Source organism: Dipodomys merriami, unplaced genomic scaffold, assembly GCF_024711535.1.
Source record: "Dipodomys merriami isolate MVZ:Mamm:240054 unplaced genomic scaffold, mDipMer1.0.p SCAF_26, whole genome shotgun sequence".
Taxonomy (NCBI): Eukaryota; Metazoa; Chordata; class Mammalia; order Rodentia; family Heteromyidae; genus Dipodomys; species Dipodomys merriami.
This window is the reverse complement of record NW_027204048.1, coordinates 2,812,343-2,831,050: the sequence shown is the minus strand read 5'-3', so window position 1 is coordinate 2,831,050 and position 18,708 is coordinate 2,812,343. Positions and strand designations below refer to the sequence as shown.

At 40.1% G+C, this 18,708-nt stretch overlaps 1 non-coding gene across 1 annotated transcript; it reads left to right on the top strand.

Annotated features, from left to right (window-relative positions):
- The first annotated feature begins 5,559 nt into the window (after nucleotides 1-5,559).
- Nucleotides 5,560-5,662, top strand: LOC138837043 (U6 spliceosomal RNA). Its single transcript, XR_011375145.1, has one exon. It is a non-coding gene; the product is annotated as a U6 spliceosomal RNA (small nuclear RNA).
- The last annotated feature ends 13,046 nt before the right edge of the window (nucleotides 5,663-18,708 follow it).

Sequence of the window (18,708 nt, the reverse complement as noted above, 5' to 3'; positions counted from 1 at the left end):
CCATTTCTAATTTAGATAAAACCTCAATTGCCCATTGTAGTGTTCCATAAATTTCATTCATGCTCTCTTGTGTGTCATTTCATTTAGACTAATATGTATTGTGCTTGTTTGTTCCTTTGTTACTCAACAGTTGTATTTTATGCATGATAATTCTTGTTTTTTTGGGGGGTGGAGCACGGTTTGTGGGTTGTGGGACTTGAACTCTGGGCCTGGGCGCTATCCCTCAGCTCTTCAGCTCAAGGCTAGCACTCTACCACTTAAGCCACAGTGCCACTTCTGGTTTTCTGAGTGGTTTTATTGGAGGTGAGTCTCACGGAGTTTCCTCCCTGGGCTGGCTTTGAACTATGATCCTCAGATCTTAGCCTCCTGAGTAGCTAGGATTACAGGTGTGAGCCACTGATTACTGGCGTAGAATAATTCTTGTAGGGGGCTTTTCTGTATTTTGTAGAATGGTTAGCAGTCTCCCTGATCTATACCTATCAGATTCCAGCAAGATCCTTCCAGTGTGTCAAGCAAAAATCTTTATAGACATTGGAAGATATTTCCTGGTGGGAAAATTCCCCCACTTAGGAATCATTGCTGTTTGAATAAACTGCTTGAATTATGTGGTTGTAATACCAGTATTAGCATTGAACTGATGGTCTTCATTCACTGTGTAATACCTTTTGATGATTTCCCATCATATATTGCAATAGCCCCATACTCAAGGCCCTGGAACTTTGGTCTACATAGACCCTTAAAGACTTGGTGGAGGTTCTGTAAGGTGTGCTAGTGGCTCACACCTATAATCCTAGCTATTCAAAAGGCTGAGATGTGAGGATCAAGGCTCAGAGCCAGCCCTGGCAGACAAGCCCTTGAGACCAAATTAACTAGACTATAATTAACCAAGGAGATAGATGCTAGATAGGTAGACTCACTAGACAGACAGATAAATAGATGTATATTATATGCTGGAATAGAAAAAAAAGACAAGATTGAAAGATTTTAGGAGAGAACAGTGTTTAAGAACAAAATAGAAATTCTAAAAATAATGTAATAACTAAAATGAATTCAGAATATAACACCAATGAAACACAGCTGAAGAGAAGTAGTGAACTAAGTTCTCAGAAGAGAAAAATTCAGAATAATGCATACAGAGACAGGAATAAGAACCTGAAAACAATGTAATAGAACAGGGTAAACCTGAAGCAATTGGAGGTCCAGCAATAGGGAATATAGTTAAAAATGCTTAGGTTATTTCCTAAAGCTTAGGAAAATCGAGCTACAGATTTCAAAGGCCCCACAAACCTCAAGCAAAATGTAATAAGTTGGGGCTGGGAAGGTGGCTCAGTTGTAGAGTGCTTGCTTTGCATGCATGAGGCCCTGAGTTCGATTCCTCAGCACCACCTAAGCAAAAAGCCGGAAGTGGCGCTGTGGCTCAAGTGGTAGAGAGCTAGCCTTGAGCTGAAGAGCTGAGGGACATCGTCCAGGCCCAGAGTTCAGGCCCCACGACCGGACCCAAAAAAACAAAAAAAATGTAATAAGTGGAATTATAAATATGCAAATATTAGAATGAAAAAAAAACCTGGGCACCAGTGGCTCACACCTATAATTCTAGCTACTCAGGAGGCTGAGATCTGAGTATTGCAGTTCAAAAGACAACCCAAGCAGGAAATTTCATGAGATTCTTAACTCCAATTAATAGCAGAAAGCCAGAAGTGGCGCTGTGGCTCAAGGGGTAGAGTACCTACCTTGAGCTGAAGAGCTCAGGGACAGTGCCTAAGCCCAGAGTTCAAGCTCCATGACCAACCAAAAAGAAAATCAGGAGTGGTAAAAGAACTGAGATGTATTACCTCCAAAGGACGGAAATGTGGTAACTAGTTTCTCAATAGAAAGAACACAATGGAGAACATCTTCACAATGCTAAAGTAACTACTAAACTAGAATTCTAAAATCTGAATGAAAAGGATACATGCCAGGCACTGGTGGCTTATACCTGTATTCCTAGCTACTCAGGAGGCTGAGATCTGAGGATTGTGATTCAAAGCCAGCCCAGCAGACAAATTTGAAAGTCTTATCTCCAATTAGCTAGTGAAAAAGCTAGAAGTGCAGCTGATGGTTCAAGTTGTAATGCACTATCCTTGAGCATCAGGGATAGTGCTCAGACCTTGAGTTCAAGGCCCTAGTACCAGCACCCACAAAAAGTGCATTTGATAAAATACAGAAATTTTCACACAAAAATAAGCTCTAGCAAACAGTACACAAATATCTTTAAGCAGAAAGATGTTATTAAATGGAAAGTTGTGTGGATTTAGTTTTGGTTTTGGTTCATTGGAGATTGAGTCCCCTGGCTTTGCCCAGTCTTGTTTCAAACTTCAATCCTTACATCAGCTTCCTGAATCAATAGGATTGTAGGCATGAGTCACAGGTGTCTGCTTCAAATAAAAGTTATGATTATATTAAGATTGTATTGTTATGATTATATGATATAATAAATATCATATTAAGATATATCAAAGAATAAGGAAAATAAAAGTGATTTCAAAACAGAAGTGACACCTTGGAGGTCATAAAGACCAGAGAACTCCGGCTGGGAAAGTGGTTCCGTTGGTAGAGTGCTTGTCTAGCATGCATCAGGCCCTGGATTCGATTCCTCAGGACCACAAGAGCAGAAAAAGCCAGAAGTGGCACTGTAGCTCAAATGGTAGAGTGCTAGCCTTGAGCTGAAGAGCTGGGACAGTGCCCAGGCCCAGAGTCAGGCCCCAGGCCCCATAAGAAAAGAAAAAGAAAAGGTAAAAGTTTTTTATTCATGGAAATTAAGTTGTAGATTTATATTGAACTTGAACATTCCAAGTTGTATGTTGTGACAGGAAGGGTTTTTTTTTTTTTTTTTTTTTTTTTTTTTTTGTCGGCCATGGGGCTTGAACTCGGGGCCTGGGTGCTATCCCTGAATTCTATTGTTCAAGGCCAGTGCTCTACCACCTTGAGCCACAGCTGGTGGTTTATTGGAGATAAGACTCTCACAGACGTTCCTGCCTGGGCTGGCTTCAAATTTCAATCCTCAATCTCAGCCTCCTGAGTAGCTAGGATTATAGTTGTGAGCCACTAGCACAGTTTAGCAAGATTTTTTTTTTTTTTGGTTGGTTGTAGGGCTTGAACTCTGGGCCTGGGCGCTGTCCCTCAGCTCTTCAGCTCAAGGCGAGCGCTCTACCACTTGAGTTACAGCGCCACTTCTGGTTTTCTGGTAGTTTATTGGAGATAGGAGTCTCAGTCTCTCCTGCCCGGGCTGGCTTTGAACGGCGATCCTTAGATCTCAGCCTCCTGAGTAGCTAGGATTACAGGCGTGAGCTACCAGCGCCCGGCTTTAGCAAGATTTTTGAAAAGAATTTATTACAATGAAGGTAAGAAGACAAAAATAGTTTATAAAAGAATACTAGTCCAGATAAAAGTGAGAAAGGAAAGAACAGAGCATATAGGAGTAAAAATTGGAGAGATGATAAATTCAAATGTATCAGAAGTTGCATTTAATGTAATAGATGGGCTGAGACTGTAGTTCACTGGTAGACTGCTTGTCTAGTATACTTTTAAAAAGCTCTGGGTTCAATCTCCAGAAATGCAACAAGAAAAAAATTATAGAGCTGGGAATGTGGCTTAGTAGTAGGTGCTTGCCTAGCATGCAGGAAGCCCTGGGTTCAATTCCTCAGTACCACATAACAGAAACAGCCAGATGCTCAAGTGGTAGAGCGCTAGTCTTGAACACAGAGAGTCAGGGACAGTGCCCAGGCCCAGTGCCTAAGCTCTAGGACCAGCAAGACCAGCATCAGGTCAGGCACTGGTGGCTTATGCCTATAATCCTAGCTACTCAGAAGCTTGGTATCTGAGGATCACTGTTCAAAGCCAGCCCAGGCAGGAAAGTCCATGAGTCTCATCTTTAGTTAATCACCAAATAGCCAGAAGTGGTACTGTGGCTCAAGTGTAAAATGCTAGCCTGGGTAAAATGCCCAGGCCCTGAGTTCAAGCCCCAGTACTAGAACAAGGATCAAATAACATCCAGCCATATATACATACATACATATATATGTGTATATATACATACATGTATATATATGCATATATGTGCATATATGTATATATATATATATATATATGAGAAATACCTAAGATGCCAAGTTATAGAAATGAAAAGTAAAAGTTTTTTTGGGGGGGGTCCAGATGTGGGCCTGGGCGCTGTCCCTCAGCTCTTCAGCTCAAGTCTAGTGCTCTACCACTTGAGCCACAGCGCCACTTCTGGCTTTTTTCTTTTTGCTTATGTGGTGCTGAGGAATTGAACCCAGGGCCTCAGGTATGCAAGACAAGTACTCTACGACTGAGCCACCTTCCTAGCCCAAGTTTGTTTTTTTTTTTTTTTTAAAGGTAAGTATGGATCAGGCTGAGCTCTGATGGCTCAGCCTATAAACCTATAAGCCTAGGTATTCTAGTTGGGGATTGAGAGTATTTCTTGTAAGGCCAGCCAAACAAAAAGTTTTGCAAGAACCTTTTAATCCTCCCTCAAAAAAAAAAAGTTGTGTGTAGTGGCACAGGATTGTAATGAGGGTTGGCCCAGGCATAAACAAGCCAGGGCTCACTAAGCCTAGCTACTCAGGAGGCTAAGATCTGAGGATCATGGTTTGAAGACAGCTAGGGCTGAAAAGTCCTAGTGCTTTCCTAGATTTAACCTAGAATGTGTAAACACACTGGAGATGTGGCTCAAGTGACAGAGCCAGCCTTGAGCAAAAAAGCTAAAGGGGGCCCTAATACTAGCACCAAAAGAAAGAAAGAAAGAAAAAGAGAGAAAGAAAGAGAAAGAGAGAAAGAAAGAAAAGACTGAAGAGTAACAAAAAAAGATTTGAGCGCATTGCTCAAGTGGTAGATTGCCTGCCTGGCAAGTTCAAATTTTAGGGTGAACAAAACAAAATCCACGAAGTCTCATAAAATGTGGGCATGTGGGCTGGACAGCCTGGCTCTCCAGAGTGTGGCTCAGTGCTTGGTTCAATCCTAGCACCAAAAAATACAAAACTAAAATGCTGTTGTTGCTATATTCAAACAATTTCCACAGAAAATATGCTGGTAGGGAAGAATGACAGTTGACAATGATAAAGGTTTAATTCACTAGGAAGTTATTATTTTTTTTCCAGCACCCCGAAGCTGGGTGCTGGTGGCTCATGCCTGTAATCCTAGCTACTCAGGAGGCTGAGATCTGAGGATCGCGGTTCAAAGCCAGCCTGGGCAGGAAGGTCCGTGAAACTCTTATATCCAATAAACCACCAGAAAACCGGAAGTGGCGCTCAACTGGTAGAGTGCTCACCTTGAGCTGAAGAGCGCAGGGACAGCACCCAGGCCCAGAGTTCAAGACCCACGACCAACAACAACAACAACAAAAAGGAGTCTCCCGGACTTTACTGCCAGGGCTTGCTTTGAACCAGGATCCTCAGATCTCAGCCTCCTGAGTAGCTAGTATTACAGGCGTGAGCCATGGGCACCTGCAGGACTACTTATTACAACTGGTGTTGATGCGGTGGTAGGAAAATTGGAACCTTTCCTGCTACCTTTGACAGAGCACATACTAAAACTGAAATACAGTAATTGATTAGCAAGGCCTTGGCTCAAGAATGACAAGCATATTCATGAAATGTTCCATATTTTTATGTCCATCTTTCCCTCAGAATTCTGGGGCCCTGGCATAATCAGAGGAAGGAGACATAAGAAAGTACAGTAGCTGAACTTCTGGCTATCTCAGGGTGGAGAGAGCATATGCCTCCCATCCCCCTACCTTTGAGCCAAGCCTCCCAGGCCTCTACCCAGCCAGAGGTTCCTGAACCTTGGTAAGGAGTGAGGGTATTTGTAGTATCCCAGCTTCCTGGGACTGGTGCAACTTGAACCCACAATCCGCGAAAGGAGTCACCAGCACTCATTCAAGCTAGCTGGAAGCTTTTTATTTAGCTATGTAGTGACTGTCTCCAGCTCGCAGGGCTTTGGAAGACAGCCCCATTTGCTTTTCATGGGGGATTTTTATAGGGTTAGATGTAGGTGATGTTTACCAAAGCAAGCTAGCAAGGTTACAGAAGCAAAACATAGCCTTGAGCCACAAGAGCCTAGGCAAAACAATCTTGATTTGGTCAGCATGACCAATACTATCAATGCTATTGATACTATTGATACTTGATTACAAAAAGTCAAAACATATCCTTGGATTACAAATGTCAAAATACAATCTGGTGGGGGTAGTCTATTTCATAGAAATGATTTTTTAAAATTATAAGCTCCTGACTAATATGACAACTCACTGCAGCTGGTGGTAAGCCTCAAGGTTGTCGGCGGCTTCAGCAAAGTTAGTGGTACACTACAAAGCTGCCAGCTTGGTAAACTTGACTGAGGGAGAGATGTTCTTTTGCTTTTTAGCGAGGATGTAAAGCAGCCTTAGCCTGGAGTTTTTCTTTACCAAGAGGTTTTGGCCTTTGTCAATAATTTTGTTCTGTTTTCTGATTTCACATTTTCGTTCTGATGGATATCCTTCTTCTCCAAGGGAAAGAGGCTAGGGGGAGAGAGTAAACTTCCTGTAGCAGGAGGGACTGAGGCCAGACAATAGAAGGAACTTTCTGCCAGTGAATAGTAACTCATATACCTTGAATTTTTGGTGGGAATTATCACAGTGTTGATCAATACTGCCTTTTTCCAGGTCTGCCCATCCCCTCTGTTTCTTTTTTTCTTTTCTTTTTTTTTAATTTTTGGTCGTGGGGCTCAAACTCTGGGCTTGGGCACCGTCCCTGTGCTCTTAAGCTCAAGGCGAGCGCTCTACTGCTTGAGCCACAGCACCACTTCCAGTTTCCAAGTGGTTTTTATTGGAGATAAGAATCTCACGGATTTTCCTGCCTGGGCTGGCTTTGAATGGAGATCCTCAGATTTCAGCCTCCTGAGTAGCTAGGATTACAGGCGTGAGCCACGGGCACCCGGCTTCCCATTTCTTTAGAAACATTTCTATTAGCATATATTACTTGTGCTGATTTTTATTGTAACATTTCGTTATATGATTACAATATATCTTGATTAGACTTAGCTCCTTGATCTCACCCCTTATCCCTCCTTAAACCAACCAGTTTCATTGTCCTATTTTCATATAAAAATGTAAAATACTACAAGCTGGATACCTGTGGCTCATGCTTATAATCATAGCTGACACTGAGGTTTGAAGCCAGCTCAGGCAGAAAAGTTTGCTGGGAGTTAATCTCCAAAATAACCAGCAAAAGCAGACATGCCAGCTGAACAAGCACAAGGCCCTGAGATCAAATCTAGGTACCAGCAAAAACAAAAATAAAAAACCAACAGCTTCAACTACATTCACCCTATCAGTTTACCCTTAGCCTCCGAAGACTTGTTTTATATTCCTGCCATTTGTTTTCTAAGTGTATGTTAATTATTCAAAGAAGTTTCTTCATGGTATTTCACACATGTGTTTACTGCATTTTGATTGGATGCCTCTATTTAAGTCTCCTTACCCATGCCCTTACCCTCTATTATTTGTGAGGTTTCTGTGAACTTTCCATGAGTTTTGTTATGCTATCTTAATGCACAGATACAATATTTTTCAATATTCACCCTGTATTATTTTTGCCTCTCTCCATATTCCCTAATCCCCTTTTATGAACTTTATATATGTGTGTATATGTACATATGTCTGTATATATGTATACATACATAGATGATCATGTATATATATAGCTTATGTTTGAGTATATCATATATATAGTACATATAATGTGTATATATAACATATTATGTATATATAATGTATATAGTGTGTATAAATCATGTGTATATATATCATGTATATATAGTAATATATCACATATGCATATATATGGTCATGTATATAAATATATAGCTTACGTCTTTGAGTATAGCTTTCATATATGAGAGGAAAAAATGCAACCTTTCTCTTTCTGAACCTGGCTTAACATGATACTCCCTAGTTTTCATTTTCCTGAAATGTTTTCATTTCTCTGAAAACTTAATTTCCTTCTTCTTTATGACTGTGTTTGCACACCATAGTTTCTTGATCCATTTGGGCTGTTTTCATAACTGGAAGTGGTGCTGTGGCTCAAGTGGTAGAGTGCTCACTTTGAGCTGAAGAGCTCAGGGACAGCGCCTAGGCCCAGAATTCAAGCCCCATGACCACCACAACTATCACTACCAACAACAAAAACTAAAGTTTTCTGAGGCATCTTCATACTGCTCTCCATAGTGGTTGCACTAATTTGCAGTTCCATCCATAGTATATTGGAGTTCCATTTTCTTTGCAAACTCACTAGCATTTGTTGCTCATGTTTTGTTTTGTTGTTGTTTGTTTGTTGTTTTGTTTTTGTTGGTTGTGGGGCTTGAACTCAGGACCTGGGTGCTGTTCCTGAGCTTCTTTTGCCCAAGGCTAGTGCTCTACCTCTTCAGCTACAGCACCACTTCCGGTTTTTGAGTGATTAATTGGGTATAAGAGTCTCAAGGGAACTTTTCTGCACAGGCTGGCTTCAAACTGTGATCTTCAGATCTCGGCTTCCTGAGCAGCTAGGACTACAGGTGTGAGCCATCAACATCTGGCCTGTTGCCCATATTCTTGATGATGACTATTCTGACTGGAGTGAGGTGAAAACCTCAGTGTCATTTTTATTTGCATTGCTTTTATAGCCAGAGATGTTGAGCATTTCTTTCTTTCTTTCTTTCTTTTTGTCGGTCGTGGGGCTTGAACTCTGGACTTGGGTGCTGTCCCTGTGTCTCCAGCTCAAGGCAAGTGCTCTACCACTTGAGCCACAGCACCACTTCCAGTTTTCTAGTGGTTAATTAGAGATAAGAGTCTCACAGACTTTTCTGCCTGGGCTGGATTTGAACTGTGATCCTCAGATCTCAGTCTCCTCAGTAGCTAGGATTACAGGTGTGAGCCACCGGCGCCCGGCTTGTTGAGCATTTCTTTATGTATTTATTGTCAATTGATACTTCTTTCAAGAATTGTGTGTTCAGTTTATTTGCCCATTTATTTATTGGATTGTTGATTCTTAGGGAGTTTTTTTTTTTTTTAGCTCCCTCTATGTTATTAATCTCTGGTCAGATCTAAAGTTGCAAAGATTTTTTTTTTTTTTCATTTTGTGGGCTGTCTTTTGAGCCTAGTAACTATGTTGTGAAGAAACTTTTAAGTTTGATGAAATCCCATTTGTCAATCTTTGCTCTTATTTGCTGAGTTCTATTCAGGAAGTAATTGTCTATGCCTATATGTTCCAATGTTTCTTTATTCTTTTCTGTAGTAGTTTCAAAATGTGAGGACTTATATTAAGATCTTTGGTCCATTTTGCAGATACTTGCAGAGCAATAGAGATCTAGTTTCAATCTTCCACATGTGGATTTCTAGTTTTCCTAGAAATATTTGTTGAAGTGACTGTCTTTTCTCTGATGTATGTTTTGGGCTCATTTGTTAAAAAGCAGATAGATGGCTGTGGACTTATTTCTGTGTCTTCTATTCTTTTTCATTGATCTTTGTGTCTATTTATGTTCTAGCACTGTGATGGGTTAGTTTTTATTATTAAGTTATTATTATTAAGTTGTATAAAGTGCTTACTATTACATGCCATGCTTTGTTTGTTGTTGTTGTTATTGTTGTTTTTAAATTACTATGGCTCTAAGGTTTGAATTCAGGTATTGTGATATTCCTAGCACTGCTCTTTTTACTCAGGATTGTTTTTGCTACTTGAGGTCTTTTCTGCTTCCGAATAAACTGTAGAATTAATTTTTTTATATGAAGAATGTCATTGAATTTTAATGGGAGTGCATTTTATCTTGTAGAGTTCTTTTTTTTTTTTTTTTGTAGTTGTGGTGCCTGAACTCTGGGCCTGGGCGCTGACCCTCAGCTCTTCAGCTCAAGGCCAGCTCTACCATTTGAGCCACAGTTCCACTTCTGCTTTTTTCTGCTTACGTGGTGCTGAGGAATCGAACCCAAGGCCTCATGCATGGGAGGCAAGCACTCTACCACTGAGCCACCTTCCCAGCCCAAAGGTTTTCTTTTCTTTTTTCTTTTTCGGTTTTTTTTTTTTTTTTTTTTTTTGTAATGGGGCCTGAACTCTGGGCCTGGGCACTGTCCCTCAGCTCTTCAGCTTAAGTTGAGTGCTCTACTACTTGAGCCACAGCTCCACGTCCAGTTTTCTGAGTGGTTTATTGGAGATAAGAGTCTCACGGAGACTGGCTTTGAACCATGATCCTCACCTCAGATCTCAGCTTTCTTAGTAGCTAGAATTATAAGTGTGACCCACCGATGCCCAGCTTTCTAAGACTTTTTGATTGAAATTTTGCAATCTTTTAGGTATGAGAGTAAATCATTTGCAAACAGGGATAATATGTCTTTTTTCTTCCCTGTTTTAATCCTTTATACTTTCTTCTCTTGTCTTACTGCTCTGGTTAGGAATTCTACCATTATGTTGAATAAGAGAGGAGAGTTTATTCCTGACTTGTGGAAAGAGTTTCAATTTAGTTCACTTAACATGATGTTGGCTGAATTTCTGTCTAGTTCTTAAATTGATTTCCTTGTTTCATTTATCTCTTTATTTGGATCCTCTTGAAGGAGGAGAAAGAGGTATGAAAATATCCATGTGAAAAAAAAATAACTGTGCAAAAGCACACTGAAATTTTATTGTAGGAAAATGCAGACTATTTTGGAAAGCAGAGAAAAAGAGAAAAGAAAAGAAACTAACAGACATAAAACTGAACAGCAAACTCATAGATCAAGAATGAACAGAGCAAATCAAAGCAACTCAGTCTTGCTTTCTGAGAGGAAGTGTGGTTATAGGTGGGTCCTATCCAAGTGTCTAAAATTCTCCTCCAATTTTTGGACCTCTGAGAGCTGACTGTGTTTGGTGTTGCTTCAAGTTTCTTTTTTGGAGGGGATCTTTTCTGGAAGCATAGGTTTCTTCTAGACCTCCACTGTCCTCCCTAAGTCCTCTGAGCAGCCCTTCGATTGTCCTAGGTGCAATGTTTTCTGGTAGAGGCTATGGTCTGGATGCAGCTGCTGTTGAGATGAAGTAGGGCACATTTGGTGGATTAGTAGTGATTCCCAGGCCCTGGGCTTCTCTGTCCAGATTCTGATGGAGATGGGGAGTTTCCAGATGCAGAGACAGATGTAGGTGTACCTGCTTTGCTTACAACCTCTCTGGGCTATTAATTTCACATTCACATTCTGGATTGGGCACTACCCTCAGGGATGCAATAAATTATAGAGAACTCTGTCTTGCATGACTTTTGTGTCGAGTGGAGGGAAGAATGGAGAGTTGAAGACCAGACTGGGATGCATAGCAATTTTGAGCCTCCCAGAAAAGATCTAATCTCAAAAACAAACAAAATGTAATAAACATCACTTGTGTATTAAATCTCTTTGCAACTTAGGAATTTTGGAAATTTACCTAAGGTGATGGAAAGGGTGCGTCAAAGGGCTTCCTGCAAGTGTCAGGCTTAATAATAAAGCTTAAAATATTTCTTTCTGTTCAGAATAGGTCTTAGATTATAATAATTGTTATGAGAAACAAACTCCCCAAACTCACAGGTTTGACAAAACAGAAACACATTTTCCCCCCTTATATAACAGTACAATATGAATGTTCCTCATCAGCTAATGACTTCTCCTGGGGTGGTTCAGTGACTCAGGTTTCTTTCCATACTGTGGCCCTGCATCCTTTAAGACTTCAGAATTCGCTGCATGCAGCCAGCAGAGTAAGAACAGCTGGAGAAGATGTTACTGGAACTGATGGTGTTTACTATGGCAGAGTTACCAAAGAACACTTACTAGATACTGATTGGTGATGTACCAGGGAAGACGTATACAAAAGAGAGGGAGGAAGCCTCTGCCTGATCTTTGGGTACCAAATTCATGATGTTGTCCCTGAAAAGAATTTGAGGGCACAGAGATGTAGACCAAAGAAATTTTACTAGTAAAGCAAAGCAAAAGGAAAGACAGAGTATACAACTCAGACATGGGTGCGGGTGGGCATATTTGCTGATAAGTGCTCCAACATCATGAGCATTTATGGTGAAAAAGTAGATTGAGGTTTGGCCCAAGTTTGCTTTGGGATGAATATGCCTTTATGTTTTGGCTCTGGTGTATTCTGACATTCTTTTTTTTTTTTCTTTGTCAGTCATGGGGCTTGAACTCAGGACCTAGACACTGTCTCTGAGCTTTTTCACTCAAGGCTAGCTCTCTACTATTTTGTGCCACAGCTCCGTTTCTGGCTTTCTGGTGGTTTATTGGAGATAAGAGTCTCATGGACTTTCCTGCCTGGGCTAGCTTTGAACCGCAGTCCTCAGATCTCAGCCTCCTGAGTAGCTAGGATTACAGGCATGAGCCACCACTGTCATTCTTACTGTGACACTGTTTTAGCTATTGGGCCTAGAGATTTCAAGGTTGGCCTGTTCACTAAACTTGGGTCATTGGTATATAGGTATTCTTTCAAACAAAGGATGAATTCTGTCATATGCTCCCTTAAAAAGAGGTGTCCATTTCTGAGATAAGTATTTTCAAACACATTTTGTGCCCAGAGGAGTTATTTTCCCAAGTGTCCTTCCCACCCCCCAGGATAAAAGTGTGCCTACTAATCAGCTGGAAAAGCGGACAAGGTCAGAGAGAGTTGCTATTTCTCCCCCCCCTTTTTTTAAAATGAAACATTGCTGCTTATGAGGGAGTATAAGGCTTAAAGCAAACAATGCTTCTGTGCTATTCATTAATACAGGGCTTGTCTCTGAATTCCTGGGCTGTTTGCCATATCTCATTTTTACTGATCTATCCTGCCTCAAAGGCATGCATACTTCTTAACTAACTTTGCCTATGAGTGACCTATAACTTCTGCTCAGAACTGCAACTATATACCCTGTGGAATTTTTTCAATACTAAGGATTGAACCAAAGGCCTTGTACATGCTAGGTAAGTGTTGTACCACTAAACTACATCCCCAGCTACCCCATGGACTATTGTGTTCAAATTATAAATTAAAATTAAGAATACATTTAATAGTAACTCAGTAGCTTTTTTCTGAACTGTGTCTAATGGAATAGAAGTCTGAATCAAGCACAGTTGTTGCTGCATTTCAAAGATCAAGAATAGTTCATAGCTTAGAAGGCAGAGCTAATCAGAACGATAGTGCCTAGTGCCTGGGCACTGAGCTTCTTTCTGCTCAAGGCTAGCACTCAGTCACTTAAGTCACAGTGCCACTTCTGGTTTTTTCTGTGTATGTGTTACTGAGGAATCGAACCTAGGGCTTCATGCATGCTAGGCAAGCACTCTACCACTAAGCCACATTCCCAGTCCCCAGAACAATAGTTTTGAAGGTGAAGTTTTTCATATTTTAGTGATAGCATGTTATGTCACAAAAAACTCTGACTACAGCTTATACAAAGCACATCCTTTTTTTTAAATCTATGACAACTTGAATATGATTTACTATTGAGCTATAGCCACAGTCCTATTTCCTATTCTTAAAAATTAGCATACAATTTGTGGAGGGGAAGGGAAAAAACAAACTGTTTGACTAGGGATACAGGTGGACCCATTGCAACAATGAGATGTACAAGATGTTATGTTGAAAAATGAGCTTTACAACTTTGGTGGTGGGGGGGAAAAAGAGGGGAGATGGGAAGGGAGGGATGGGAAGGGGAAACAAAGGAGGAGGCAACAATGCTTGGTAAGAAATGTACTCATTCTCTCTGTATGGTATTTTCACAATTAAAAAACTTATTAAAAATTAGCATAATACATGATCTTCAAACTGTTTATTGAGACACCTCAGCACTTAAGAGCCTCAGAGAATCAGAATATTTTAAGATTTCAAGAGAAACAGCAAAATCAGTTGGACATGACATAATCTACTGCTGTTGAGTTCTGCATTTTGACACATAAAACAGAACTGTTACAGTATTTCTTTTAACCTGTATGTTGAGGATATAAGCTCTCTAATCATCTAAGAGCCCAACTTCATTGAAGGATAATGTATGATAATTTGATGAGTAGTGATATCTATATATCTCTATCTCTGGGACCATAATCAAGATAAAGAATATTTCAATAATGAAAGTAGATCTTCTAAATAGATCATCCTGCCTGATCTTGGCTGCAAGCAACCACTGACAAGTAATGTGCTTTCTTTTGGTGGGGGTGGGGGTGGGGGTGGAGAGTAGAGGGAAGGTTGTGGATATAGAATGCACGGCCTTATACTTGAATATTCTAGGCAAGTGCTCAACAAATAAGCTATGTTCTCAACCCTAATCTCCTTTTTTGTCATTATAAAGTAGCTTTCATTCTCTAGAATTTTCATGCAAATTACATCATATAATATATACTATATTTTTCATCAGTTGTGGGGCTTGAACTCTGGGCGCTGTCCCTCAGCTTTTCAGCTCAAGGGTAGCACTCCATCATTTGAGCTACAGCACCAGTTCCGGTTTTCTGGTGGTTTATTGGAGATAAGAGGCTCATGGACTTTCCTGACTGAGCTGGCTTTGAAACTCCATCCTCAGATCTCAGCCTCCTGAGTAGCTAGGATTACAGGTGTGAGCCACCAGTGCCCAGCTATAATATATACTCTTTATATCATAATTCTTAGCTCAGCATAAAGAATCTTATCCATGTTGTGTATTCAGGAATGTATCGACATTTTATTACTTTTTGTTGCTGTGTAGTATTTCATTGCATTGATATACTACATTTTGTTTACCCAATAACTTGTTGATGGAAATTTGATTTTTTTTCATTTTTGGCTATTTTTTTTCTTTTTTTCTTTTTCTTTTTGCTAGTCGTGGGGCCTGAACTCTGGGCCTGGGCACTGTCTTTGAGCTCTTCAGCTCAAGGATAGCGTTCTGACACTTGAGCCACAGCCCCACTTCTGGCTTTTTCTGCTTATGTGGTGGCTGAGGAATCGAACCCAGGGCCTCATGCATGCAAGGCAAGTGCTCTACCACTGAGCCACCTTCCCAGCCCGGCAATTTTTTTTTTAAACAAAGTTACTTTGAACATTTTAGACAACTCTTGGTGTAGACATAATTTTTATTTGTCTTTGGTATATATGAAAGAATAGAATGGCGGGAGTATCTTTAATTTTATGTCTCTCCCAAAGTGATGCTATTGTTTTTTGTTCCCATGAGCAGTGTATAGAGGTCTATGGCCTTTTCAGTGAGTTTACTTATGTGAATTACTTTTTATAGTAGGTATATTAAGGAGAACATGTGAATAAACAAAACAAATCACTCAAAGCCCCACTATAAGATATAACCACTTAACTTTGAAAAATACTTTGAGTTGGTAAGTGGTAATTATATATGTTTAGAGTGTTCAGTGTGATATTGTAATATATTCATGCAATGTGTAATGATCAGATAGGCCTACCTGACCTATCTGTCATCTCAGTGTAATATCTGAGTTGCTAGCAGAAAATTCCTTCTATGGCTGGCCTTAGGCCCTCCTGTTGTTGGAAATTTATTCTCTCCCCAGAACCCCCTTTTCCCTGGAGAAAAAAGTATCCATGGGAACAAAAGTGTAAAATCAAAAAACAGAACAAAATTATTGATAAAGGACAAAAATCTCTTGGTAAAGAAAAATCCTAGACAAAGGCTAACCAGTAGTCAGCCTTTGGCCCTTCTCCATCCTTGCTAAAAGGCAAAAGAACATCTCTCCCTCACTTGTTTACCAAGCTGGCAGCTTTGCAGAAGGCTACTGACAACCTTGAGGCTTATCACCAGCTGCACTGAGTTGCTGTGTTAGTCAGGAGCTTATAATAAAAATCATTTCTGTAATAGTGTCAATAGCACTGATGTATTGGTCATGCTGACCAAGTCAAGATTATGTTTTGCCTAGGCTCCTGTGACTCAAGGCTATGTTTTTGCTGTTTTTATTTCTGTAACCTTGCTTGCTTGCCTCAGTAACAGGGCTTTAAGCCCACCAATTGAAGACCACCACCGAGTGGTCCCACTATGGGCTGCCTTGCAAATTATTACATATGATATTTACCATAAAGAACAAATTAGGGAGCTGGGAAGGTGGCTCAGTGGTAGAGTGCCAGCCTTGCATGCATGAGGCCCTGGGTTCGATTCCTCAGCACCACATAAGCAGAAAAAGTCAGAAGTGGTGCTGTGGCTCAAGTGGTAGAGAGCTAACCTTGAGCTGAAGAGCTCAGGGCCAGTGCCCAGCCCCAGAATTCAGGGGCTATTTAATTTTAATAAAAATTAAAATATAAATAAAATTTAAGTTTATATCACTATAACCAATGAAAATGTGCCAAACCTGCCTTGCATGGCTTGTCTATGTAACTATATGTAACAACCCCTATAAAAACCCATCCTACCCTGAGCTCAAGGCCGCTCTACTTCTGGGTGGTAGAAAGCGGTCCCCGCATGGTGGTAATAAAGTTTCTAGTTCCTTTAACTGGGTGTCTTGGAGTCTCTTTTGGATCTGGGATATTATACTCAGATTTTATTTATTTATTTTTTTGGTTGTGGGGCTTCAACTCTGGGCCTGGGCTCTGTACCTCAGCTCTTCAGCTTAAGGCTAGTGCTCTACCACTTGAACCACAGTGCCAATTCACGTTTTCTGGTGGCTAATTGGGGAAAAGAGGCTCACGGGTGTTCTTGCCGGGGCTGGCTTTGAACCATGATCCTCAGATCTCAGCCTCCTGAGTAGCTAGGTTTACAGGTGTGAGCCACCGGCGCCTGGCTCTCGGAAATTTTTATAATGGTAAAAAATACCAATGGTAAAATTCAAAACCACATCTACTGTTTTGAAATATTTAATCCATATAGTTCTATGAAACATTTGAAGTTACTCTTCCGGTCTAGCACCTCTTCCTTTTTTGTTTGGATATGGAGATTGAACTCAGGGCTTTGTTCTCTCCCTTTTTCTGCTCAAGGCTGGTGCTCTACCATTGAGCCATACAACTACTTCTGTTTTTTTTTCTGATTAATTCATAACAGTCTCAAAGACTTTTTGCCTGGACTGGTTTTGAACCACAATCCTCAAGGTCTCAGCCTTCCAAGTAGCTAGGATCATTGGCATGAACTACCAGCACCCAGCTAAACTATCTTCAATCATTCCTCCCCCGCAGCCTTTCCAGACTTTTTTATCTACTATTTTTTCTCTATCTTTTTTATATCATTTTGTTTAGTTTCCACAAACAAATTAGAACATGCAGTATTTTTTTGTGTCTAACTTTATTTTGCCTAATATAATGTTCTTTTATTCTATCCATTTCCTGCAAATGACAGACTTTCATTCTTGTTTATGACTAAAATATATTCTGTTGTGTGTATGTATGTATTCATATGTGTGTATCACACTTTCTTTCTTTCTTTCTTTTCTTTCTTTCTTTCTTTTCTTTCTTTCTTTCTTTTTCTTTCTTTCTTTCTTTCTTTCTTTCTTTCTTTCTTTCTTTCTTTCTTTCTTTCTTTCTTTCTTTCTTTCTTTCTTCCTTCCTTTCTCCCTTTCTCCCTTTCTCCCTTTCTGCTAGTCCTGGGCTTGAATTCAGGGCCTAGACACCATTTCTGACCTCTCTGGGCTCAGGGTACCACTTGAGCCAGAGCATCACTTCCATCTTTTTCTGTTTATGTGGTACTGAGGAATCACCCATGGCTTCATGCATGCTAGGCAAGCCCTCTACCACTAAGCCTTTTTCAGAGCCCCTTAAATTTTTATTTCTTTTGTGTCATATTTTATCTATTTTTTCTACACTGAACTAATATAATTCTTTCATGAGGTGAAACATCAATAATGTCACTATTACCATCAACATCAGCAGCAGCATCAGCAACACCTGAATTCAAGCCCAGTACAAGCACAAAAGGTGAAAACAAGTTAATCAAAACAATCATGTTTCACTTCTATCTCCTCTCAGCACCTTTCAATTTTTGTAAGCAAATCCTGAATATCTGTACCATATCTGTACAATTTTTCCAAAATACATTAAAAGTCATAGCAAGATAGTTAAATATCCAGTTAGTACTCAAATCTATATGAGTATCTCATGGCATGGTGTTTTTTCCCCCCCTTTTTGCATTTCTAGGATTTGAACTTACTAGGAAAGTGCTCTATCACTTGAACCATGCTCCCAGTTCTTTTTTCTTTTAATTATTTTTTCCCCAGAGTTTTGCTTATGTGGTCTAAGAAGATGTATTTATGCCTTCTGAGTAGCTGGGATGACAGGTATGTGCCAAAATGCTCAGCATTTTTTTTTCCATGATAGGTTCCCATAGACTTTTTTTTAATTTTAATTTTTTTATTGTGAAAATACTGTACAGAGGGGTTACAATTACATGGGCAAGATAATGAGTACATTTCTTATCAAGCATTGTAGCCTCCTCCTCCCGTAGACTTTTTGCTTGGGAAAAAGTAATTAGGATTACAGATATGAACCATGGTGTTGATCTCATAAGGTTTTTCTTTGCTTGTTTATTTATTACCAGATTGTTAGCTCTCACTCCTACTTTTTCACTCACTGCTAGTGCTTTACCCACTGGAGCCACACGTCCAGTCCAGTATCACATAGACATTTTAGTTTGTTTTTGTTTTTTGCCAGTCCTGGGGCTTGAACTCAAGGCATTGTCCCTGAATTTCTTTTGCTCAAGGCTAGCACTCTACTACTTGAGCCACAGCACCATTTCCGGTGGTACTGAAGAATGGAAACCAGTGCTTCTTGC